At 41.8% G+C, this 27,238-nt stretch overlaps 1 protein-coding gene across 1 annotated transcript in view; it reads right to left on the bottom strand.

Moving 5' to 3' along the window:
• LOC311040283 (fatty acyl-CoA reductase 1) overlaps nucleotides 1–24,536 on the bottom strand; it is an 80,497-nt gene extending 55,961 nt beyond the window's left edge. The window contains exon 1 of the mRNA XM_084050466.1: nucleotides 24,342–24,536. The gene's annotated coding sequence lies outside the window, so the exon portion shown is untranslated. The remainder of the gene's footprint in view (nucleotides 1–24,341) is intronic.
• Nucleotides 24,537–27,238: the final 2,702 nt, after the last annotated feature.

Raw genomic sequence — 27,238 nt, 5'->3', positions numbered from 1 at the left:
GGGTCCGTAGCCTAATGCATGTCAAACTGGGGGTCCTTGAAATTAAAATAGTTGAGAATCACTGCTAGAGTCGTGAAAATCTTCTCTTATGGGGGTCCCTGGCATATCTTTTGAAATGGGGGTCCGCAGGCTAATCAGTGTCAATTTAGGGGTCCTTGACATGAAAAGGTTTGAGAACCACTGGCCTAGGGGCTCATGCAAAAGAGTTAAATATAGATGAACATACTGTGTTTATATAGTAAAATATGCATATACACAATGAGAAATCCGTTTTACTATAAACAGCAATGCTACAGACCAAAAGCATTCACAATGCATCTGCAAGCTCGCAACAGCTTTTGGTTTTTCAAACGCAACAAGTAACAACATCTGCAGCAGTACAGAAAAACGTGTTTTAAACTGCTGTGCAATACTTGGAAAACGAAGCCATGAAAATATAATAAACACAGCAGCAGCACATGACAGCAATAATGCAACAGCAGCACAATCATAAATAAACATACCTATTCCTGTTTTGGCCCATTGTGGATCTCAGTCTATTTTTAACTATAGCAGTCTGTAGTCCCAGTTATGAAAAAGAACGCTCCCTACTCCACCGGCAATAGTTACATACTAGCCAGGCAATTCACAAATAGTTGGAGTGCTACAGTATATCAACATTTGGACAGTGAGTGACTGTAGTTTCCTTGCTCTAGTTTAACCCATTAAGACCTGAGGCCGCGTCTAAAAAAAATCAAAATCCTAACAATTTTTCGGAAAAAAATATAAAAAAATAATTTTCACGATTTTTCAAAAATAGCAGATCTACAAGCTCGTAGCGCGGCACTCGGTGCCGCGCTATGAGCTTGTATATCTGCTATTTTTCAATAGCTAAAGAAATCTAAAGTGACACAGATGCGTTCCAGGTATCAATGGGTTAAGGTAGTGACCTTGCTGTGTCCTTGTTTTATTTAATAAATTCTCTGAATTGTCTCAATTTCCTTAAAAAAAATCCTTCCTCTAGGTCACCTGCATGGAGATTAGCTGCTCCTGTGTGAAAATCTTGCACGGTCGGAGACTGATAAAAAAATAAAAATGTCTGCTGAATATATTTGTAGGCATGATTCCTATATTTTATATATTTGTAGCGGCGATCTAAATAGGATACTGATAAATACCCTTTTAAGTGTTCCGCTATCATATTTTCTTTCTGACATTTTTAAGCTATGCTGTCCAGTAGCAGCCAGGGACGTATTATTTGAAGACCAAATTTACCTTATGAACCTGTCCTCATCAGCTGCTTGATTTCTTATGTTTCTTATGGGAAAATAGGGGTCAGGTCTTTTTGTTTTGTTTTTCTGAACCTCCTTCTAAATCGTAACCTAGGTTTTCTGAAGAAAAAAAAAAAAAATTCTATAATGTTTTTTTATCTTTATTATTATGTTGCTGTATAGCAACAACTAACGTGACACAGATGCTGTCCCGGATTGAAAGGTAAAAAGACGCATCGTGCCTTTGCCTGGCACCAGGACGACAAAGTGCACCAATATATTAAACTGTATGTGATGAGTAGACGACAGCTTGCTGTCCGATTAGCCTCAACCTCTAGTGTAAACAATCAGAGATGCAATATGGGAGGCGTCGCATCATGTCACTTTCACTCTCGTCTTTGCCAACAAGCTTGTTGCCTGAGGCTCAACCAGACTCTGGGCTAAAACCTGTTAAAGCTGACATCAGTGACAACGACATAACGTTAACCACGGAGAACTCCAGCAGTTCGTCCTCTAGTGGCGCTAATATAACTACAGTATGATTTGCATTCTAGTCCAGGCCATATGCCATTATTTGGTGCCACTGTTACATGCTTGGAACATCCCTTCTCCCTGGTCCAAAGACGCCTGGTAGTGTCTGTCTGCCAAAGGACAGAAGACTGGAAGATAGCTCCCCTGAGCCATATGTGACCTAGATTACAGAATCTAATGTGCACACAACCTTGATCTCCATTTATTCAATTTCACTTCATCTCTGTGCACACAGTATAAATGTATTAAGATAATTATGATTTTAAAAAAATGCGCGCGCGTGCGCGTACACACACACACACACACACACACACACACACACACACACACACACACACACACACACACACACACACACACACACACACACACACACACACACACACACACACACACACACACACACACACACACTAACGCCTAGTCCACACCAATGATTCACAAATGCAACTAGTTGCAACGTGCAACCAGTTACAAGACATTGCAGCGGGTCTGAATTGACCCGTTGCAGTTTGGCACAGTTTTGGGATAATGTTGCATCTGGATGCAAGTTGCGACTATAGTTGCGTTGAGAATCATCGGTGTGGATGAGCATTGACGGCCTCTTCTCTGTAAAATCGGACCACTGGTCTTCCTAATGTTCAGTATCGGTGCCACAGGTGAAACTATGCTAGACTAGACATAAACCAGTCTAATACCACATGCAACTAAAGCTTCCTTGCTACCATACAAACAGCAGTGATTAATGTAGAGCACTTCCCCGCAGGGGAGAAAAAGGACAAGGGGAGACAAGCTGGAAGTCACCATGGATTAACGCCTGGACAATGGAAACGCCCCTGTGACTGGAAAAGTACACACAGTTCCTTCTTCGTGATCCTCAAATGTTACAGTACACACACTAGAGCAGGGGTCTTCCACGTTTTTCAGGCCAAGGACCGCCCTAGCTGAGAGAGAGATGAAGCAGGGACCCCCTCTGTATTGTATAAAATTGTGTTTCAGATTAAACTTTTTCTTTTTTTACTTAGTCTGCTCTTTTTTCCCTCTACACCTATACCTCTTTGCCAAAAATAGCAGATCTACAGATCGCGCTGCGAGGCGTTGTGAGCTTGTAGATCTGCTATTTTTGGCTAAAGTTCTCCTCAGAAAAGGTATGCTAGGGATCAAGTGGTTAATGTAAACAATAATGTAAAAAATATTCATATCCCACAAAGATTTGCCGGCCCCCATATAGTAACTCTGAGGACCCCCTAGGGGTCCCGGACCCCCTGTTGAAGACCCCTGCGTCAGAGCATTCTTTTCACTTCACAGCCCCTCCTCTTCATCTGCTTCTCTGCTCAGGCCAGGGGGGCGGGGCTTGACAGCTGCATGCTGTATGCATGTATGTGGTTGAATAACGTGACATGACAATTTCTGCCTCCATCCGCAGCCAGTTAGATTGCTGCAAAATAAATGATTATAATATCGTTGCTGTCGGGCAGAAACCTCCTATCTCCATACCAAAACTTTTTGTGTTTTTTTCCCGCAAATTAGCGTCCTACTTGATCACACTACAGCGTCACACACAAGCATCAAAAGTAGCATATCTGCAAGCTCGAAACGCTGCGCGAAGCGCTTCGTTTTGATTTGGTCGATCTGCTACTTTTGCTATATTTTGCTATATATTTGAATCCTGATAAGTTTTGGACATATGAGGTTTCCACCCGACAGAGACGACGTACTATAATGTGTTTACCAATTTGATGTGTTATTGCTTTGGTGATACATTTGAACATGTTCGTTTTGACCAGTGGCGTACCCACTGTAGAGGCAGGACAGGCGGTCGCCTGCCCAACTAAGATCTCGCCTCCCCTAGAAAACCCAAATAACCCGAAAAGGTGCTTAATGTCCTCAAAGTCACGCATCCAACAAGCTTTAAACTGAGCAGATTGGACCTTCCTTTCCAGAAATAATGGCCAAAACATCTTGAAAACGGCCACTTTCACCGGTTTTTGATCGCCGATTGGGGGGGGGGATCTCGCCTGCCCTAAATGTAATTCCTGGGGACGCTACTGGTTTTGACACCAAAGATTTCAAAACGAATATGTTTTAAAGTGTCTACGTCTAATTTCTGACTACACATAAAATGTACCAGATATTCTATGTCCTTGAATCAAATGATTTAAGTGAAAATACATCCATTCAGGCCTACATAACACGCAATATTTTACAACATTTACTTATCGTTTATGTTGCGAAAGCGTCAAACATCACTGACCCACTTACAATGGTGGATGCAGAAGGCAGACTGACTATATACAGTATCTTGAAGAGTACAGTATCTAGGGCAGGTCTTTATTATCTCATCATAGAGATGCTCAAGTCAGTGTGAGTCATGTGACAGGCAGATGGTATTTTGTCAAGCTCAGATTCCTAGTCAAAACATTTAGGAGACAAACGTTCAGGTTCAGATTAAACACTATTAGGGAGGCATTAACCCATTAAATCAGGGAACGCATCTGCGTAATTTTAGATTTCTTTGTCTATTTAAAAATAGCAGATCTACAAGCTCATAGTGCGGCACTCGGTACCGCGCAATGAGCTTGTAGATCTGCTATTTTTTTTTAAACTTATGTTGCTATATCAGTGTCAAACGTTTTCATGTCAAGGACCCCCAAAATGATATGTATTTAGCCACGGACCCCCATCTCAAAATATTTTGTTCCAGGGAGGGACCCTGGAACAAAATAGCAAAGATTTGAGTTAAAATCTTTAAAAATATATATATATTCAAAGATTTGCACACATTTTCAAGATTTTTCAAAAAGTGCCGCGCTACGAGCTCGTAGATCTGCTATTTTTGAATAGCCAAGGTATAAAATAATGTAATAATGGCATTATATAGTATAGATTTTCAATTGTAATCGGTGACACCAATCCCTCATATGAGGGCGTGCACTGGGGCTGAATGATCATTATCACTAGATAGTACTATCTGATAGATAGTGATACCCCCAGTAGCACCTAGACTACATTATTTCCTGCAGGAAATGCTGAAATTAATGCAAAAATGTATGAAAAAGTTCTAATAGATTTTTTTCATAATCGACTGAATCGAGTAGTCTGATAAACAACTTAACCCGGTATTATACTGTTAAGCTGTTTGTAGAACCTTTTTCATTCATCAGAGGCAAAAGTTTGAAATAATCGTGATATTAATTCATGGCCCAGCCCTACAATCATGCATGATCTCCTGCCTTTCTCGTCTTCGTCCCTCTGGGAGGTTTGTTGGAGGTCAGTGGTTCATGAGAGACACAGCTCTGCAGTGCCATGGGCCTTCTGTTACGCAATCTCTGCTATAGTGGCTCAGATGAGATGAGCGCTACTGAAGACACACAGGCAACAGTCATGCTCTGTGATAGATCGTCTTAGAACATTAACCACTTGAGGCCTGAGGTTCCGATTCTGCAAAATGTCTTCTAAATCCTAAACGTTTTTCTGAAAAACGTATGTTTCTATATCAGTGGTTTTCAAACTTTTTCATGTCCAGGACACCCAAAATGATATGAATTTGGCCGCGGAAAATACAAATATTTTGTTCCAGGGACCCCCCCAGATGCAAAGATTTGAGTTAAAAATGTTTGCTTTAAAACAATATATTCAAAGATTTGCACATATTTTCACGATTTTTAAAAAATAGCAGATCTACAAGCTCGTAGCGCGGCACTCGGTGCCGCGCTACGAGCTTGTATATCTGCTATTTTTGAATAGCCAGAGCACCAGAGAATGAGAGGGAGAGATTTGTAAAGGAGCCAATAGAGAAAATAAATACCAGTGCCAAAGACAAGTCAATCCAGGGCAATGCACAACAAAAATAATATTACATATTAACATAACATATATTTTTTAAAAGTCTATATTATAGTATAGTACTATTATAGTACTAAACAATGCATCTAAATGGAAAAAACACAAGCCAGGAGGTGCGATAGGGTTCCAGGGGTTGCTGCAGAATGAGCCCCATCTCATCCGCCAACCTGGCATCCGGCAGGTTCCGGAAGAAACCTTGCAGTCAGTGGGCGCAGTGGGCAGGCACTGGCAGTGTGCCCTACTTAGTATTATGTCATTTACCAGACATAGAGAACGTGGTTATCACCAAGATCAGTGATGTGGACAAGGATAAAAGTGCAGATTGCTGGAGCCGGGCGCCACCAAGGACGGCATTGAGCCAAACTGTAGGTATACTGTAAACATTCATGATGCGTCTATACTCTCAAAGCTCACTATGGCTGGCGGATATAATCTCTCAGACAGACCGACTTTTAACTCATTCAGTGCCCAGCTTATTTATGGAATTTTGGCTCTGAGTGCCACAGCTGAAATTCATTGTAAAAAAAAAAGTGCTTAGGAGCCGAGATACAGCCTTTTTAAGTTAGAAGTTAAACAAAGAGTGAATGGAGCAGCAAATCTTCAAATCATCATATCTTGGGTTCTGAACATGTTTGTTTTTTTCATGACGTCTTAGACGTCATGTGGCGCACGGGGCGTCAGGCCACGTGACGTCCTAGACGTCATGTGGCACTGGATGAGTTAAGCACCTGGAACGCATCTGTGTAATTTTTTTTGACAGATTAGGAAAAAAAATACATATACGAAATACATATACATATACCAAATACATATACGTTTGGGGGTCCTTGACATGAAACAGTTTTAGAACCACTGATATAGAAACATACGTTTTTCAGAATACTGTTGGGATTTAGAAGACATTTGTAGAATCGGCTTCAGGCCTTAATGGGTTAAGCAAATGGATTCCCAGATTGTGTCAGATGTGACTATTGAGCCCGACCGATATAATATTCTGGCAGATATACTGGTCATTACAACATTGGTGTCTGCAATTATGCAATGGATGTGTTCAAAAGTGTTGTAGATCGACATTTTGAATAGGGCTCAATAATAGGGCTCAAGTTAAATATTGACGTTTTATATATATAATGGCTCATTATATATACGGTATATGGCTCCAAAATATCGGTCAAAACATTGGTAATCAACACAGTCTAGGACACTGGCATCGGTCGGACTGTAGATGTGACACATGTTTGCTAAGACATATGCTGTGTCTTAAGTAGGGCCTACAGGATGAGAGTACAGAGGAAATTAGTTTTTCCCCCACCCACACACTTAATGGGGTGAAGGGTGGGGGTAATAATGATCTGCTCTTAGATTAATTAGCTCTTGGCAAATGAAGAAACCATAACCTTGTGTTATTCAATTACGGATAGCAGTGTGCATAGCAGTGTGCATTTTGCCAACGTTGTTGGCAAAATGAGTTAATCACACAATTAAAGATTCATCAAATAGCCGAATCCCTCCTAACAGCATTCTATGACTCCCTCCATCGTGCATCATCAATCATCCTCCTCAAAACATCAACTGTCTATAGTCTATAGTGGAAAAACGTACGCCGCACATCAGTTTCTGCTTCTCTCTGCAATTGTGGGGTAGCGGACAGTTATCCTTAAGCCATTAAGGACCGGGAACGCGTCCGACTATCATTTTAAGATTTCTTAGGCTATTTTTGAAAAATCGTGAAAATGAGTGCAAATCTTTGAATATATATATAATTTTAAGGCGAATATTTTTTACTCAAATCTTTGCTTCTGGGGGTCCCTGTCTGGAACAACATATTTTGAGATGGGGGTCCGAGGCCAAATACATATAATTGTGGGGGTCCTTGACATGATTTGTCCTTGTCAGGATTTGAAAGACATTTGTAGAATCCCCGGAAGCAAAGATTTGAGTTACAAATGATGCTTTAAAAATATATATATATTCAAAAATGGGCACTCATTTTCACGATTTTTCAAAAATAGCAGCTTGTAGATCTGCTATTTTTGAATAGCCCCAAGAAATCCAAAAAAAAGACAGACACAGATGCGTTCCCGGTCTGAAAGGGTTAATAGAATTCATTAGATTAAGAGCTATAAAAGGTTTAACCCTAGTGCCTGTTAATTTAATTTAAGAGATTGGTTTGCCTCTGGGTCAGTTTAAAAGCAGCATCAAGTTGCTCACTATATCGCAAAGCATCCGCCTCCTAGAAAGCAAACCTAGGAATGTGCACGTGTGTCCGTCCGTGCACGTGTACTATTATCTGTGTGATAGCGGAGGTATTCTGTGTCATTATAATCAGCCGTGTTGCTGTGCTCTGATGTCCCTATTCATAATCCATTAGGAAACACAGCCGCTGCCGCAGTCGCGGTGCGAGTCCCAGCTATACCAGTCTGCACTAGAATGACATTTCACCAGTGGTTGGAAAAAGCACTCAAATGTTTTACTCAGGTAAAAATATCGATACTGCAATGTAGAAGTACTCTGTTACAAGTAAAAGTCCCGAATTCAAAATGTACTTGAGTGAAAGTATAAAAGTGTTTTGGTATCAAAATGTACTTAAAGTACCAAAAAGTATAAGTGCTAAATGTTTGAAAATAGCAGATCTACAAGCTCACAACGCGACGCGTTGTGAGCTTGTAGATCGGCTATTTTCAAATAGCCTAGGTATAAAATAGGGCTAAAGTGGTTAATGTATGTTTTATAATGTAATCATTTATATCTGCAAAGTAACTAGTAACTAAGGTTTTCAAATAATTGTAGTGGAGTAAAAGTACAATATTTGAAGTAGAAGTAAAATTATAGATAATTGGAAATACTCCAGTAAAGTAAAAGTACCATCAAATTGTACTTAAACACAGTGCTTGAGTAATTGTACCTGGTTACTTTACACCACTGCATTGCACTGGCTTCTTACTGATAGATACCTTTATTATCCTGCGGGTGAAAATCATTGGCCCAGAGGCGGCACAGCTGGGTTATCACTGCAGCGATAAAGAGGCAGGCCTGTCATTTTTATTGTTTTTTGGTGCATGGTTTTTAGACTTAATGTGACGATTTAGAGGTCCTGGAGTAATGTCATGGCACTCAGGCCCTGCAGGCCTTCCATCTCCTGACTTTCCTTCCATCCGTTTAACCCGACAGGTTTTTTTTCTGGGAAGAAACGGACCACGAGCCGGCCTATCAGGGACAAGCAGGGAAACCTTCTCACCAAAGAGTCCCAGCAACTCGAGCGCTGGAAGGAACACTTTGAAGAGGTCCTTAATAGACTCCCCCCAGACACCCCACCAGTCATTGAGGAAGCAGGACAAGACCTAAACATTAACTGTGGTAGGATAACTAAGGAGGAAATAAGGAAAGCCAGCAAAAAACTGAAGCTGGGCAGGGCACCAGGGAAGGATAACATCCCACCAGATGTACTGAAAGCAGACACCAACGCTACCACGGAGATCCTCCATGGGCTTCTCAATGACATCTGGGAAAAAGAGGAGATTCCCAATGACTGGAAAGAGGGGTTAATCGTCACAGTACCAAAGAAAGGAAATCTCAGTGAATGCAAAAACTGGAGGGGCATCACGCTCCTCTCAGTCCCCAGCAAAATCCTCTGCCGTATCCTCCTAGACAGAATACAAGATCCACTGGACAAGATTTTCAGGAGAGAACAAGCAGGTTTTCGTAAAAATAACTCCTGTACAGACCATATCGCATCACTCAGAATAATTGTCGAACAGTGCATTGAATGGCAGTCTTCGTTATTCATTAACTTTGTCGACTTCGAAAAGGCTTTCGACAGTCTGGACAGAAACACCCTGTGGAAGCTGCTTCGACACTATGGTATACCAATAAAACTGGTCAACATCATCAAATGCATGTATGATGGATTCAGAGGCCAAGTCATCTCAAATGGTAAGCTCTCTGACACCCTCCTCATAAAAACAGGAGTACGCCAAGGCTGCCTACTGTCACCCCTCCTCTTCCTAATCGCCATCGACTGGATCATGAAAATGTCAGTGGATGGTCAAAGGACAGGACTACAGTGGAACCCGTTTGAACATCTGGAAGACCTCGATTTTGCAGATGACTTGGCTCTGATCTCAGGAACACATGCACACATACAACGCAAGACCACCAGATTACATGAACACAGCAAACAGTTAGGACTCAGGATTAATGTTGGGAAGACCAAGGTCATGAGGCTCAATACCAAATCCCTTCAACCGATCACTCTTGAGGAGAAACCCCTAGAAGATGTGGTCGAGTTTGTCTACCTGGGAAGCAACATCAGCACAGATGGAGGAGCTGATAAAGATGTCGAGCTGCGCATCAACAAAGCAAGACACGCTTTCAGAACACTCCGACCTGTATGGCTCTCTTCCCAGCTCTCCAGAATCACAAAAATCAGAATCTTCAATTCAAATGTAAAGTCTGTCCTTCTCTATGGCTGTGAAACCTGGAAAACCACCAAATCAATCACTGATAAACTGCAAGTGTTTATTAACAACTGTCTCAGATACATACTGAGGATTTGGTGGCCCAACAAGATCTCAAATGTAGAACTGTGGAGATGCATGAAACAGGAGCAAATCAACACACAAATCAAATTTAGAAAGTGGGGATGGATTGGCCATACACTTAGAAAGGATCCGAATAATATAGCAAGACAAGCTCTGGACTACAATCCTCAAGGCAAGAGGAAGCCAGGGAGACCAAAATCCAACTGGAGGCGGTCCACACTTGGTGAACTGACCAAGACGGGGACTTCCTGGCAAGAAGTAAAGAACATTGCGCAGAGGAGAGTGAGGTGGAGATCCATGGTGGACGCCCTATGCTCCCAAGGGGGCCAAGAGGATTAAGTCAAGTAAGTCAAGTTTAACCCGACAAGACCGGGAACGCATCTGTGTCATTTCAAGATTTCTTTGGCAAAAATAGCCGATCTAAAAGCTCATAGCGCGGCATCGAGTGCCACGCTATTAGCTTGAAGTTCTGCTATTTTTGAATGATCGTGAAAATTTGAGCACATCTTTGAAAATATATATGTTTTTAAAGCAAACATTTTCAACTGAAATCTTCGCTTCTGGGGACTCTACAAATGTCTTCTAAATCCTAGTTTTTGGGAAAAAAAAGAAAATATGTTGCTATAATCAGTGGTTCTCAAACTTTTTCATGTCAAGGACTCCCAAAATTATACGAATTTTGGCCGCGGACCCCCATCTCAAAATATTTTGCTCCAGGGACCCCCCAGAAGTTGTAACAGAGTTAAAAATGTTCGCTACGGAAAACAGATATTCAAAGATTTGCACACATTTTCACGATTTTTCAAAAAATTGCAGATCACTCGGTGCCGCGCTATGAGCTTGTAGATCTGCTATTTTTGAAGAGGCAAAGAAATCTTAAAATGACACAGATGCTTCCCCTGTCTTAATGGGTTAATAAACATGACATTTTCAGCACATCCATTGAATCCTGGAAACACGTCACATGAATGCTCTTCTAAAACCATGCAGGGAAGCCAGGGAAATAAAAGTGAGAACACATGTGGAACTGTTCTGTCGCTGTCTTCTGTTTATTGACACATTGTTAACCTTTGATAGAAAGGAGAGGCCACATGACTTAGGAGAGATACATTCCAAAATGAACTACGCAGTGAAAGTCTCAGTGTTCATTCAACTCAAGAGTGTACAAATGTAACCTACAAATTGGTACCTGCTAGCCAAAATTTGTCTGACACTGCTCAATGTAAATCACATCACATTTCAGAAAGCCTGTTTTAAATGAAGGGGTTTTACAATATATAACAATAAAATAATAATAATAATAAAATCACTAAATAAATAAAGTCATAAAAACGTTTTGGTGACTCAGCAATGGTGAGCACAACAGTCGTTTAACGGCCAATTTCACGTGGGCATTTTCACAGTAGCTGGAAAAGGTCAGCCCTCTCGGCAGCCAGACTGAAACCCCCACGCATGCACACACACGCGCACACGCACCGTGCAACACCCAATCATATTGGCGATGGGAACAGGCCTTAATTGGTAGTGCAGTATCTAGCCTCTTATCACAAGATAGAGGCTGAGGTGTTTGTTGGGGCACAGCGGCCCAGTCATGCACCCTGAAGGCTCATTTTCCTAATGTGGAAAAAGAGCGGTGGGTAGACGGTTGGGATATCACTTGCGGCACCACCGGGCAACTGATTCTTTCGGCTCGTCTGCATTGCAATCCAAGTAAGCCGCTTGCCGTTGGATCTGGGGTGACTAATTGCTAAATAATGAACAACGTCTGTCTCCGTGACACCATCGACCTATTTGTGAACCCTGTGGCAAGACTGCATTTACATGCACGGTATGTAACGGTAGGCCTACATAAAAAGCAGGCCCACGGCCGTGATGTGGTTATTCCTGCTGGCTGGCACTAACGTGTTGTATGTTGACTGTGTTTCTGAGCAACAGCCATCTCTCTTGCTTAAAAAAAAAAGCCATATGCCTGATGGAGTGATTGAATCTAGTATCAGCCACAGGTGGTGGGATCGATTACAGTGCGTAGGAGGAGAGGGGACATGACACGACTTAAGAGTAATGCACTACCACACAAACATACGTGATGCCTCCGTTCGCTGCCAGGCCAGGGTCTATAATTAATGACTCAAAGACTCAATGCAGAGCTGGCTACGATTTCTCTTCCATCCATCTATCCACCCCACGTGTTGCTCAGAGGTCAGTGAGATGGAGAGAACGCTGGGGAAGAAGAACCGCGAACAACAATGAAAGAGAAGATGAGTCTTGTTGCATTGCTGGCAGACAGATTATGACACAGGAGAAGGTTTAAAGTGCTGATATCTCAACACTACACCAATCTCTCTAGTCTAAACCACACACGCGCACCCACCACACACACATTCACACACGCGCACGCCCGCACACACACCCACACACACCCACACACACACATCTAGGCCACTCGCCTCTGAGAAGCCACACTGTAAAAGTAGTTGCTAACTATGATCCGGGTTCTCAGGTTTAGCTTGGTTTCTCTTTGTTACAAGACAAAAGAAATGAAGAATAATAATACTGATAGGTAGGTAGGCTACTGATAGGTAGGTGCAATTTGACCTCGATTGTCTTTCTCTCATCTCGTCGAGCAAAATGGAATGTTCATGTGGAAAATCTCCTTGGATGAGTATGAAAAGGACCAAACATACTGCTGAAAGTTGGCGAATAGAGCACCGAAGTCTGACGTAATTTACGCATCCTACCTGGGTCACGTTTCCCCACCCCCCCCTTCTGAATTCCCATAGACGTGTTTAATATCACGTCATATAAGAACTGTGTTCCAAAAATAAACAAATGATCCCGGCGGTTTGACTCATATGGATATGAAGAATCAACTGACGGCGAAAAAGCACTAGCGTTAGCTAGCGAATTAATACAATTTTCGCCAGAAATAGACTGTATCAAATATGAGTGACTGACTATCGTAAACGATATACAGTTCCACCTCCCTGACAATAGCGCCGGGACACACAATTCTTGAACAATTTTTGGACCACAATTCTTATATGAGACAATTCTAAGATGACCCAATGTTATTCTCCATAGAAAAATCACTTCCGTGACCCAGGGGATGAGCGAGTGACGTCAGGACTTCGGTACTCTATTGGCTCAAAAGGAGTGACACTACAGCACTATAAATGCAACTCCAACCAGTTGAAATATTGCTATTGACCGGTTCATTTCCAAATGGACCACATCCATCAGGCAGATCAGGGAGCATCGGTCTCTTTCTGAAGCTTTGATTTGTTGTAGCATATAACTACAATCTTTAGGTCCTGTTTAATTGCAGGCAAAGTGTTTAGAGCTGTGCACGACTTTGGCCTCAAGCAGTGGTGGAAAGTAACTGAGTACATTTACTTAGGTACTGTAAGTACAATTTTGAGGTATTTGTACTTTACTTGAGTATGTCCAATTTCCAATAATTCTACTTCTACTCCACTACATCTCAGAGGCAAATCTTGTACTTTTACTCCACTACAATTATTTGAAAACTTTAGTTATTAGTTACTTTTCAGATATAAATTATGATATTATGAAACATATATTGACCACTTTAGCCCTATTTTATACATAGGCTATTTGAAAATAGCCGATCTACAAGCTCACAACACGCATCGCCGTACTTTAAGTACATTTTATTGTCAATACCTTTGTACTTTTATTCAAGTAAATTTTGCATTTCCGGACTTTTACTTGTAACGGAGTACTTCTACATTGCATTATCGATACTTTTACTCAAGTAAAGAATTTGAATACTTTTTCCACCACTGGCCTCAAGCCACATACATGCATGTAGGGAACCTGGGCATTCGTCCAAGCCCCAGACACAGCGGGTCGGTCCACCCTGCAAACCGACATCCCTTAATGGGGTCTGAGACAAACATCACTAGAGATTAGCCCAAGAGGCTTACTGCGTTTACTCTCTCCCACTGACACCCCATTGAGCTGTGATGGATATCTATACTGTGGAGATTACAAACAGACGTTCATCATCGCATGGGGGAAAAAGTGCTTTCATTCACAGGCTCTACAGTGGGAAATAATGAAGGGGATACAGTTAGGCCTGTCACAATTTACATAATAATTACATAATTGTCTAATCGCAATTATTTTATATAATCGCAATTATTTTTGCATAATCGTCATAATCAATTCCATGTTAAAAAATGTCATATATTTTCAAAAAATTGCAAAAATAGTGGAAATAGCCGATCTATAAGCTCAAAGCGCGTCGCGATGCGACGCGCTTTGAGCTTATAGATCGGCTATTTCCACTACTAATGTTTATTTTTAAGTATAAAGTCATATAGTAATGTGTTTATTTGTCATATCTGCCCTGTGCAACTTGTTTCCGAAAGCTAAAAAGCCAAACAGAAATGTAATTTGTATTCATAATGTTCCATTCATTTTCAACGACAGAAACACAATTAACTTGTTAATCGCAAATATTTGAGTGATTATTAATCGTCAACTTAAATTTGTAATCGTGACAGCCCTAGATACAGTTCATTTCTCTCAGAGAAATGAACTGTAGAGACTGTAGAGCAGGGGTCTTCAACCTTTTCAGGCCAAGGACCCCCTAGCTGAGAGAGAGATGAAGCAGGGACCCCCTCTATATTGTATAAAATTGTGTTTCAGATTAAACTTCTTTTTGCTTACTTGGTCTGCTCTTTTTCCCTCTACACCTATACATCTTTGCAAAAAATAGCCGATCTACAGGCTTTCTTGCATCTTTGCAATCTTTTTGCAGCTTGTAGATCTGCTATGTTTTGCTAAAGTTCTCCTCAGAAAAGGGACGCTAGGGTTCAAGTGGTTAAGGTAAAAAAAAATCACACCCTGTGTGAAGGAAGCGGTGCCTTTGGGGCGGGGCTTAACTCATTTCAGTTCGTCCCTATTGGTGGTCTGAGTCCACGTACCAAATTGTTACTTGGTAGCATGCTGCAAACTGGAATGATGGCTGTGTAAAGCCCAGCCAATGGGCAGACAGAGGGGGCGGGGCTTAAGTAATTACAGTTCGTCCCTATTGGTGGTTTGAGGCCATGTTCAAAATTTGAACTCCGTAGCATGCTGCGAACGTGAGTTATGGCTGTTTGAAGGCCAGCCAATGGGAAGACAGAGGGGGCGGGGCTTCAGCAATTCATGCTGCTCCCTATTGGTGGTTTAAGTCCACATACCAAATGTGGACTTGGTGGCATGCTGCAAACTGGAGTTATAGCTGTTTAAAATCCCGTGCTCATCCCGTGCTCATACGGGCACTGGGGGTCCCTGGACCGCTCTTTGATAACCAGTGGCACGTGTGGCGAATGAGAGGAGAGATGGCATAGGCAATGTCCAAGTCCGTGTGTGTGTGTGTGTGTGTGTGTGTGTGTGTGTGTGTGTGTGTGTGTGTGTGTGTGTGTGTGTGTGTGTGTGTGTGTGTGTGTGTGTGTGTGTGTGTGTGTGTGTGTGTGTGTGTGTGTGTGTGTGTGTGTGCGTGTGTTTGTATGTGTTGCTTCTTTGCCGTGCTCATCCTGTGCTCATCCGGACGGACGGACGGACGGACATACGGACAAAGTCAAGTGTAGAGCGGTTGGCACCGCTAAAAAAAAAAACATATCACACAAAGATTTGGCAGACCCCCTGTAGTAACTCTGAAGACCCCCTAGGGGTCCCGGACCCCCTGTTGAAGACCCCTGCTGTAGAGACTACAGTCTCTACAAAGCAAGGTGACCACCGGCATTAAGCTGTCAGTGAGTCGGCCTGGCAAGTCAATCCGTATCCGTGAGACGAGCCACTCCTGGCTGCCTATCAAGGAGAATCTTGATCAACTCAAGGTGAATGAGACAAGAGAGAGAGACGTGCCAGGCTGCCAGCTTCAGTAAATCAACTGGAACATCTAGTGTGGGAACTTCAGCTATTTATATATCACATCGGTACTCGCAACAAATGCCGGGGTGAAAATGGGGGAATTTTGTTTTTATTTTTTTATGGAGAAAATATCATAATGAGATTTCTCATATTGTTGACAGTATTGCAATAGCTGATGGTTTTTGGTTCTCCAATGGTGTTGCCTAAATTTACAACTGACAAACTGAGCAAAATATTCAAAATCTTACAGTATCTTGAAGTCTTGTTAAGCTACAGCTCGTCAACGTAAAGTTACTGTTCAACTCTTGTTATTACAGAGCTACAGTAGAAAGGACAGTATACTTAAATTGGAACCAACACAGAAGAAAATGTTATTCGACATCATACTGTAGTAGCATACTACAATATAGAGAATTGTCTGAGCGTCTAATTCTCTGAAACCGAACGATAGCTATGCTGCCAAATGTACGACTACTTTTCAGAACCATGTCCTCGACAACGATTACTATACACTGATATTCATATTGTTACAGCAGTATCAATAAACAATGAAAGATAAGGTGTACTACTCAGTCCTATGGTTTTTAAGGCTGACTTCACTGCCAGGATACAGACTGACCTGATTGGATCCCTCGATAGACACTAGACAGACAGTCCTATCATAGCATCTGATCAAAACATCACAAGCCAAATAATCTGCTCATTACTAGTAGTCTGTCATCACATGCCAGTTTGTTTTGACTTGCAAGAGAGAGAGGAGGGTGCCAGTTTATCCCTCTGTGTATAAAGTTTGACTGGAGAAGGACATACTGTCAAGTGCTAGCCGTAGAATACGACTCTCGTAGATGTATTTTATGATTCTGACATTTTCAATCTACGAGAGTCGTAGACACTATTCCCCATGGCCAACTGGACTTTCAGCTCCTAGCCTGTCCGGGCTCCAAACATGTACAAATGCAAAAATAAAGGTGCTTACCCCTACGCCCCAAATGTTAACTAACTATCCGGAGTTCTAGTGCAATGTAATAATGCATATTTTTCAATAAAAAAGTGTTTTAATGCCGTCTGTCTTCCCCGCCTCTCGTTGACTTCCTGTTTCTCTACGAAAGTCGTATTCTACGGCTAGTCAAGTGCTAGTGTCTGCATCTAGTCTGCATTTATGCATATTATTTTCCATGTAACATTTCGTATACATATTATGCTTATTATTGCATCTACTGAGATTCTGCAGGCTTATATGATGAGTCCAGTTTAGGATATTTCTTCCTGGTGTTACTGTTGCCGACTGTATTTACTAGTGAAAGAACCCACAATCACAATCACGTCATACTTTACCTTCAAACTGATCAATTTCAGTAAACTAATAACTGTTCTAGATGGAAAAGTGTTAATATGATACATTCAAACACAATACACCATCAGAAGATCAAGTCCAATATTCTCATAAACTAATATATTGTATAATACAGCTTAGTATGTCCCTGTGTCCAGTTGTGGCCATTGTGATCTTCATTGACTCTTTCATGTCACACTGGGGAGTCACTACCACTGCCAATAAATCTTCTCAATCACCCTCATATATGACATACTACTAACAGAGTAGCTGTCTCCCTTCAGAGTTCAGGGAATGTCTAAGTATCTCTAGAGTCTAGTTTCTGCCACTGGAACTATACGTGGTGGATCATGGCCAGATGAATTACAGCTTAACAAGTGCATCCTCGAAATTAACTTTTGTTTTATTAATTTGAGTCAGGTCTTAACCCATTAAGACCGGGAAAGCATCTGTGTCATTTTTTAGATTTCTTTGGCTATTCAAAAAAACATAGCAGATATACAAGCTCATAGCGAGTGCCGCGCTACGAGCTTGTAGATCTGCTATTTTTTTTTTAAATCGTGAAAATGTGTGCAAATCTTTGAATATATATATATTTTTAAAGCGAACATTTTTAAATCAAATCTTTGCTTCTGGGGATTCTACAAATGTCTTCTAAATCCTAAGTTTTCTGAAAAAACGCATGTTGCTAATAATATCAGTGGTTCTCAAACGTTTTCATGTCAAGGACCTCCCAAAATGATATGTATTTGGCCGCGGACCCCCAACCCCCAGGCTCGTAGCGCGGCACTTGGTGCCACGCCATGAGCTTGTATATCTGCTATTTTTTGAATAGCCAAAGTATAAAATAATGGTTAAAAGTGGAGATGCCTTTCCGGTTGGAATGGCTTAATGGGATGTTGGGTCGTTTGTCTTCCACCTCCGAACCCTTGCAGGCAGAGTTTGGCACTAAACAGGTTCTACTCTCCTCTCCCTGGCTGCTGGCTCCACTCTCCTGGTCATTAATCCTGACCATCCAATACTACAAAATGCTGATGCAGTCGTATTGCGGGAGGGGAGCTACCCATGAGAAATGAGAAATCCGCAAGGTGCAGTGGGTGGAAAAAGCACTCAAATGTTTTACTGAAGTAAAAGTGCCATGTAGAAGTACTCTGTTACAAGTAAAAGTCTGGAATTCTAAATTTACTTGAGTAAAAGTACAAACGTATTGGTATCAAAATGTACTTAAAGTACCAAAAGTAAAAGTACTAAAATGTTTGAAAAAAGCAGATCTACAAGCTCACAACGCGACAATTTTCAAATAGCCTAGGTATAAAATAGGGCTGAAGTGGTTAATGTATGTTTTATAATATAGTCATTTATATCTGCAAAGTAACTAAAGTTGTCAAATAATTGTAGTGGAGTAAAAGTACAATCTTTGCCACTGAGATGTAGTGGAGTAGAAGTAAAAGGACAGAACATGGGAAATACTCCAGTAAAGTAAAAATTCCTCAAAAGTGTACTTAAGTACAGTACAGTAAATGTACTTAGTTACTTTACACCACTGCTAACCGTCTGTAGAACCTTTCACGGTGTGCAAATGTAAATAAATAAAATTATCCTTTCAATAAACACCTCCGAACCTCCGAAACTTTTGGCACTGTGCCCTCTCCCATCTATATACACTGTGTTGACTTCTCTAAGCAATTTTCTCTATGCTTACTCCTGATCTGCAGACATTTAATGATCACGAATTTAACATGGCCCGTTTTCCTCATACGATACTGCAGTGTGTAAGCTTGGTTTGTGTTCAAAACACTTTCGTCTCTATCCTAACTTGCACCCTCTGGCCGGCATGACTGGTTTGAGTACAAGGGAGATAAATCCACATAACAAACAAGCACCCTGTGCTGAGATCCAGGAAATGAAAAATTAAGAATTTAACCCATTGAGACCTGAAGCCGAGTCTACATGTCTCCTAAATCTCAACAGTTTTCTGAAAAACGTATGTTTCTATATCAGTGGTGCTCAATCTTTTTCATGTCAAGGACCCCCAGAATGATATGTATTTGGCCGCGGACCCCCATCAAAATATGTTGTTCCAGAGACCCCCCAGAAGCAAAGATTTGAGTTAAAAATGTTCGCTTTAAAAATATATATATTCAAAGATTTGCACACATTTTCACGAATTTTCAAAAATAGCAGATCTACAAGCTCGTAGCGCGGCACTCGGTGCCGCGCTATGAGCTTGTAGATCTGCTATTTTTGAATAGCCCAAAGTGTAAAATAATGCTTTTTAGCTCAAATCTAAAAATGACACAGTTCCAGGTCTTAAAGGGTTAAACTGCTGTAAACAGAACACATGGACTGCTGTAGAAAAAAAAAGAACATCAGTAGAGAAGATCAGACATGTACTGTAATGATTCTTTTTTTCTTGCTATTCAATCAGCAGATGGACTCTATCGATCAAATGCCAATAACGTCTCTGAGGATTTCCTCCAGCTAGGCTAATCACACAGTGTTTCACATTCATTCTCCATGCTTTGCACTGGCCAGCATTATTCATTATCTTAATGGACACTATAAGCACAGTGTCCCTACTATGCTGCAGTGGTGGAAAGTAACTAAGTACAATTACTCAATTACTTACTCTTAGGTATTATTGCTTCAATGGAGCATTTCTAATTTTCAACACTTTTACTTCTACTCCACTACATCTCAAATGTTGTACTTTCACTCCACTAATTTGAAGACTTTACTTACTAGTTACTTTGTAAGCTTTGATTAATTCTAGTTCTACAAAACACACATTAACCACTTCAGCCCTATACCTGCATATACTTCGGCTATTTGAAAATGGCTGATCTACAAGCTCACAACTATTTGCATAGCAACATGTTGTGAGCTTGTATTTTAAATATTTAATTACAACTTTTAATTAAAACTTGTAAATTAGAACATTCTGCATACGAGTACTTTTACTTTTAGTATATTTTGATGCCAACACTTTTGTACTTTTAGTACATTTTGAATGCATGACTTTTACATGTAACAGTATTTCTACATTGTGGTATTGCTACTTTTACTAGAGTAAGTACTTCTTCCATCACTGTTATGCTGTAACTAGCCTACAGCATGACAGTTTGTAAGCTTGTAAGCTTATTGCAGCTTTTGTTCCAAGTTTCCAACTGGCTAATTTATGTTTCATTATGACCATGTTTTAGTTGAGAGCATGGCTGTGTTCTCACAGTAAGGTAGTCTAATCCTTAAAAGACCATACCAGTGGTCTGGCATGTTTAGCCCACCGACTATGACTCATTGTTTGACATTACTGCATACTTAAAACTGGTGAAATGAGTACTTGATTAGGCCAGCCTGCATTCCCATACAGGCTGGCAATTCTATCAACATTAGCCCAGGTATAGGCCTATATTTGGTTGGAGACCCATTTGAACAATTTTCCCCAAAAAAACGTTGGATCCGTCCTGAGAAAACACCATCTAAGTCAGTGGTTCTCAAACTTAGGCCGTAGGCACCCCCCCCCCCCCCCCCCCAAATTGCACAAATCAAGATTTTTCAAAAATAGCCAAAGATGTCCAAGGGGACCCCCAGGGGTCCTTGGGGGGGTTCCAGGGGGTCCCCAGCAAAATGTGTTAATATAGCATCACAATAATTTTAAACACTTTAACCTTTTATACTTTGGCCATTCAAAAATAGCAGATCTACAAGCTCATAGCGCGGCACCGAGTGCCGCGCTATGAGCTTGTAGATCTGCTATTTTTGAAAAATCGTGAACATTTTTGCAAACCTTTGAATATATATATTTTTAAAGCGAACATTTGTAACTCAAATCTTTGCTTCTGGGGGGGTCCCTGGAACAAACTATTTTGAGATGGGGGTCCGCGGCCAAATACATAGGATTTTGGGGGTCCTTGACGTGAAAGAGTTTGAGAACCACTGCACCATACTATCCCATCGTGCCTTGGTGCTCGACCATACTGTTATGGTACGGAGGAGAAGTTGATTGGAGGGAGAAGAAACACTTTTATTGCTAGTGTTAAAAGATTTATGAGGCCCTGTTTTAAAGCCACAGAGAGAGAGAGAGAGAGAGAGAGACACAGACAGACAGACAGATAGATAGAGAGAGAGAGACAGAGAGAGGATGAAGGGGGGTGAGAAGAATTATGAGCAGAGAGACATAGTAAAAAGTGTTAAAGAAGAGAGAGCAGAGCAGAGAGGTTTATAAAGAGGATGAGACTGCAGACATCTAAGCAGAGTCAACGGAAGGCAGTCTGTGAACCGTAAATCAAAAGGCTGCAATCCTTAAAGGATGACTTCACCCATTTTCAAACCATCTTCATATAATTGGTCCTCGCTAATGCTCATTGTCTCCGCCAGGCCACAGGTGTTGGCCGAGTCTGTGAACAGCTAATCTCAGGCACCGTTGGCCCGATCAATGTGAAACTGTGCACACAAACTCCCTAGGTTTAAGACCAGAACCTCTGCCCCACATTTTTCAGATCGGCCTGTTATAGCGCCACCAGGAGGCCAATGACTCTATAGTCATGTGATCAAGACGGATCTGTCCGTTTTTTTCATATTTCATCCTGATTGGCTAAGATTGGCTTCCAAAGTTTGCAGGGGTGCTCCGTTTTGAGCAAAACGCCTCAAATCATAAACGCAGCGTGCGATTGCTGTGAAACTTTACACGCACATTCCCACTAGGCCATGGAAGAAATGCCATCCTACATTTTTTTAAATGAGCCTCACGGTGGCGCTATAACAGGCCGGCTCGTGTTTTTACCTGTAATTGGACTAATCGGTGTGAAACTTTGCACGCAAACTCCCTAGAAGCCAAGAAAAACCTCTACAGGGGAAGAAATGCCACCCTTGCCTATTATAGCACCAGCGCGCGCGCACACGCACACACACACACACACACACACACCCCCGAGTTGTGGTCGAAAAGTCTACTCTAACATAACATGTTAACATGTCAAGAAGACATGTTAACTTTCATAATGTCCCCTCATACCAAACACCCTGCTCATAGCTCAGCAGACTGACTTGAAATTAGACTTGATAATATGAACACCCTCTACATGAAGTATTCATAAAACACAAAAGCTGCTTCAGTAACTGAATCTGCCTTCCACTGAAAGATTCAAGTGTCCTTTTTACCCAGTGCTATATGAGGCGGTGGAATAATGATTGTCTGCCCGACCTGACTGTCTATGATCTATTGTCTGACTGTCTCTACTGCCTGATTAGCTGTACAGTAAACATATTTACTGTAGCTGTACGTAATAATGTATATTGGTATGTTTTTTTCCTGACCTGTGTTTAGCTTGTCCGAGAGTGTCACACACACACACACACACACACACACACACACACACACACACACACACACACACACACACACACACACACACACACACACACACACACACACACACACACACACACACACACACACACACACACACACCATTTGCCATAAAAGGAGAAATAACGGCTATCAACTGGTGTCACTATACCCGTATCAGTAGACTACTGTACATGGGTCAGTGGAGCACCCTGTGGTCATAATACCCATTGTCGTGGGCAGATATAAAGTTACATAGATCAGTGGTCCTCAACCTGTGGTCGGGACCCCCAGGGCGGTCCCCAAACGATTTTTAGGGGGTGCCCGTACAGATAACAGTGAAGTGACAATCTAAGGACATTTAAGACATTTTTAATACCTAAATAAGATGGAAAAGAAAAGGACCATAACTGCATCAAAGGTAATCAACAAACTATACTATAAAAACTGGTCAAACATTGGCCAAATTGTTAGATAATTGAGAAAGAGGCAAAAATGTAGAACCACTATCAATCAATTTGGCTGAGTGTTTCCCTAATAGTTGTAGTGACAAAATTATGTACACAGGGGTCTTCAACAGGGGGTCCGTGACCCCTAGGGGGTCCTCAGAGTTACTACAGGGGGGCCGCCAAATCTTTGTGATTTTTTACATTAACCACTTGAACCAAGCATCTGTATTCTGAGGAGAATTTTTTAGCCAAAAATAGCAGATCTACAAGCGCACAACGCCTCGCTGTGCGCTTGTACATCTGCTATTTCCGGCTAAAGAGGTTTGGTGTAGGGGGGAAAAAAGAGCAGACCAAGTACAGAGTGGGTCAAGTTTACTTAGCATGGACGGTTTATGTGGTTAAAAGTAAAAACACACATGAATCCAACACTGATGACAGTGCTGTCAAACAAGTCTATGAAGCCATCTATGAAATCTATGAAAAGATGATATTCTATACGATATATAATGGGGGTCCCTGGTTTATCTATCTCTCAGCCGAGGGGGTCCTTGGCCTGAAAACATTGAAGACCCCTGATGTAACAGATCAGTATATTAAATACTCTCCAGAGAGCATGCCTTTTCTCCATGGGTTTCTCATGTGTAAAAGGGGGGGGGGGGGGTCTTGATCTTGATCGCCGACTGTCCGCCCATTCTGCCACAAACTGCTTGGCTCTGCACCAGGCTACTACATACTATGACACAACGTCTTCCATCGCGTTTAACAACAAACGGACGTGGAGGAAACACCAACAACAACAAACATACAGCAAATCAAACAACAACAACAACAACACGTGGGTAAAACGTTTGCAAACATTTCAGCTTCGAGTCGCAGCAGCGTACATACAGACAGTAGCTATTACGCGCACGCCAAGGCGCACGCAACGTGTATAGGCTACAACAACACCACGAAACACACAGAAGGAATGCATCCAGCAACATAAACCTCAGCACCGCGTTTCCCTTCATCTGATCATCATTAAACTAAAATTGAAAGAAAATTGAAAGAAATTAGATTTTTTTTAAATGTAAAGCATCATTAAAAAAATGTAAAGCACCAATTCAAAAAATTTAATTTCTGGCACCATTGTGCCAGAAAGCACCCGTTACAGTTTCTTACCTGATTTTTTTTCTTTTTATCGATCTATTTATTTATTCTAATATCGCGGTAGTTCAGCAGCGCAGCAACACCTGGGTCTGTTTTGGATGGATGTGTGTGCCGTCACTGCCGTGCCGTGCCGTGCCGTGCGGGACCAGAGAGTACAAAACGTGCGCCAGGCTGTCAGAAAGGCTGTGCGTGCATCGAGGCGGCAGGCAGCTTGCAGACTGTTCCCTCCCACTGGCCGGTGGATGGAGTGCTGCTGTTGTACTGGTGTGTGTGTGTGTGTGTGTGTGTGTGTGTGTGTGTGTGTGTGTGTGTGTGTGTGTGTGTGTGTGTGTGTGCTTCTACCGGCTGCTACATCTGCTTTAACAGCAGCGTGCACTGTTGCCAGATCTTGTGAGAGAAATAAGCAGCAGCCAGACAGGTCTAGGACAGGGGTCTTCATCGTTTTCAGGGCAGGCCAAGGACCCCCTAGCTGAGAGAGAGATGAAGCCGGGACGAGGGACCCCCTCTATGTTGTATAAAATTGTGTTTCAGATAAACTTTTGCTGCTCTTTTTTCCCTCTACACCTATACTCTTTGGCAAAAATAGCCGATCTACAAGCTCGCAGCGAGGCTTTGTGAGCTTGCAGATCTCCTATTTTTGGCTAAAGTTCTCCTCAGAAAAGGGATGCTAGGGTTCAAGTGGTTAATGTAAAAATAAAAGAAAATCTATCACACAAAGATTTGGCGGACCCCCTGTAGTAACTCTGAGGAACCCCCAGGGGTCCCGGACCCCCTGTTGAAGACCCCTGGTCTAGGAAAACAAGCCCAAAAAAAGCAACTTAGGTCACATTGATTGATTGATTGATTAATTAACAGTTTGCAAAAAAAAACAAAAAAACACAGAAAGTAAGAAAGTAGGCCTACATACAAAAGGATGCTAAAATAATTTTACCCAAGAAAGCACTATGTTTTGTTTCCATTGGGGTCCATGTGTATTCAATTCAACGCGTTGCGAATCGATGATGATGAGTGAACTTGAAATAAAATGTGGAATATTTTTGAAACGTTTTGAAACATTCTTCTAACAACACAAATAGGCTACATATATTAATTCGGGTGGTCCATCCATGATAACGTAAAAATATTTGAGAACCACTGGTTTAAATAATAATTAAAACAATATTATTATTACCGCCGCATCTACCAATATTTACAACTTTACAGAAAAACAAGCCCAAAGTCGCTTATAATAAGCGGACATGGCAACCCTGTAGACAGCGTGTTTTACAGATCATAATGGGATGGGATCAGAGGAAACAGGGCGTGTCTCCAAGGAATAGGAGAGACAGCGATCGGCTACCGCACCACATTAATATCAAAACGCTCGCCCCAAAACACAGTCGCCCCGGGGCAGAATCCGGCGGTATTCACCTGGTATTCCCAAACGTAACCTGTCCGGCGTCACGGGCTTTAAAAAAAAAAACCTTCTGGTCCTTTTTACTTCGTTTTGGCGTCAAGCCCTCCTTAGCCCTGGTCCAGAGCGTTCTGGACCAGGGCTAAGCCTTCCTCAGCGTGTTAAGAAAGTGGTCAGTGGCGTTGTATCTTCTATGTACCAGGAAGGACCGATAGACAGACAGACATGACAAGGACTTCAGCTGCTGTCGCTGTCGTTAACCTTATTCCTAAACTTAACCTCAGTAAAACTATGCCTAACCCTAAACTTATTTCTAACCTTATCCTCAGTCAAACAAATAAAATACAAGAACCGCTGGTCAGCCAAAAAAAATGGGGGCAAACGTGTTTTGGGCCAAGTCCTCTGGTTACCCACCAGACCACTGTGAGACCATGCACACCACAGTGGACTACTGGGTTCTATTGAGTTCTTCTTGTCTTTCTGTCTGTGGTGTGTTCTAAATCAGGGGTTTTCAACAGGTGGTCCGTGGACCACTGGTGGTCCGTGAGGGTATTGCTTGTGGTCCCATACATTTTGTAATGAAGGAAAGTGAAAAATGTTTGTTTTTATTCCACGGAACAGTGCACTAATGACCTAGCCTGACACTCAGCCTGAACTCAGGCTACTAATGACCTGGTGACCTATAGTATGATGACGTGTCAATGTTGTCAGCTTAATACTGGGAAGTTGGAGGTCAAGGAATTCCACAGAAAAGGGAGTTAGAATCTCCAGAAGGGGAAGTTCTACCGGATTGCCTGATTGAGTCATCATTATTAGGCAATGTGCCCATACTGTATAATCACATGTGTCTGCTCACGCATACATAAATTGGATTAAGTAAGAGAATGGAATAAGGGTAACATTGGGATAGGAATAGAACAGTGTGGTTCTCAGCCTTTTTTAGCTCTGGACTAATAGCATATTTCTGTTAAATCATGTCTGAGCTTGATATACTTTGTTGCACAATGCACATAATATCGTGCAACAAATTCAATCAAGCCCTTAATAGTTATTCCTTGTACCAGGTGGCCATAGTTGAATGGTTAGAGAGCCCGCCTGGGAAACCTAAGGTTCGAAGTGTCTCTGAGCAAGACACTTAACCCCTAACTGCTCCCCCCTCCACGCTCCTCTGTGGGCTGAAACGGAAGTTCCCTCGCGGGATGAAAAACGATAAAATACAAAAATGTATGGAATGCTCTTCCACTGGAAGGGCATTGAGAGCTGCAGCCTCTGAGGACATTTTTAAGAACCACTTAAAACACTACTGTTTAAACAAACATTTGTGCAGTGTCTTCGATTTTTTTTTATTTCTGTTGTAATGTAAAGCACTTTGTGAGTCCTCTCTGTGAGAAGTGTTATATACAATACAATATACGTACTTACTTCACCACACCACACGTTCATAAGAGTCGTTGAACATGTTTCATCAGGCAGGTCATGTAATTTGTTAACGAGGTAATCAAACGTGGCACTGCAC

This window comes from Gymnoscopelus microlampas (assembly GCF_963454915.1).
Source record: "Gymnoscopelus microlampas genome assembly, chromosome: 23".
NCBI classification, from domain to species: domain Eukaryota; kingdom Metazoa; phylum Chordata; class Actinopteri; order Myctophiformes; family Myctophidae; genus Gymnoscopelus; species Gymnoscopelus microlampas.
The sequence above is the reverse complement of the archived record's forward strand: the minus strand, read 5'-3'. Positions and strand labels throughout refer to the sequence as shown.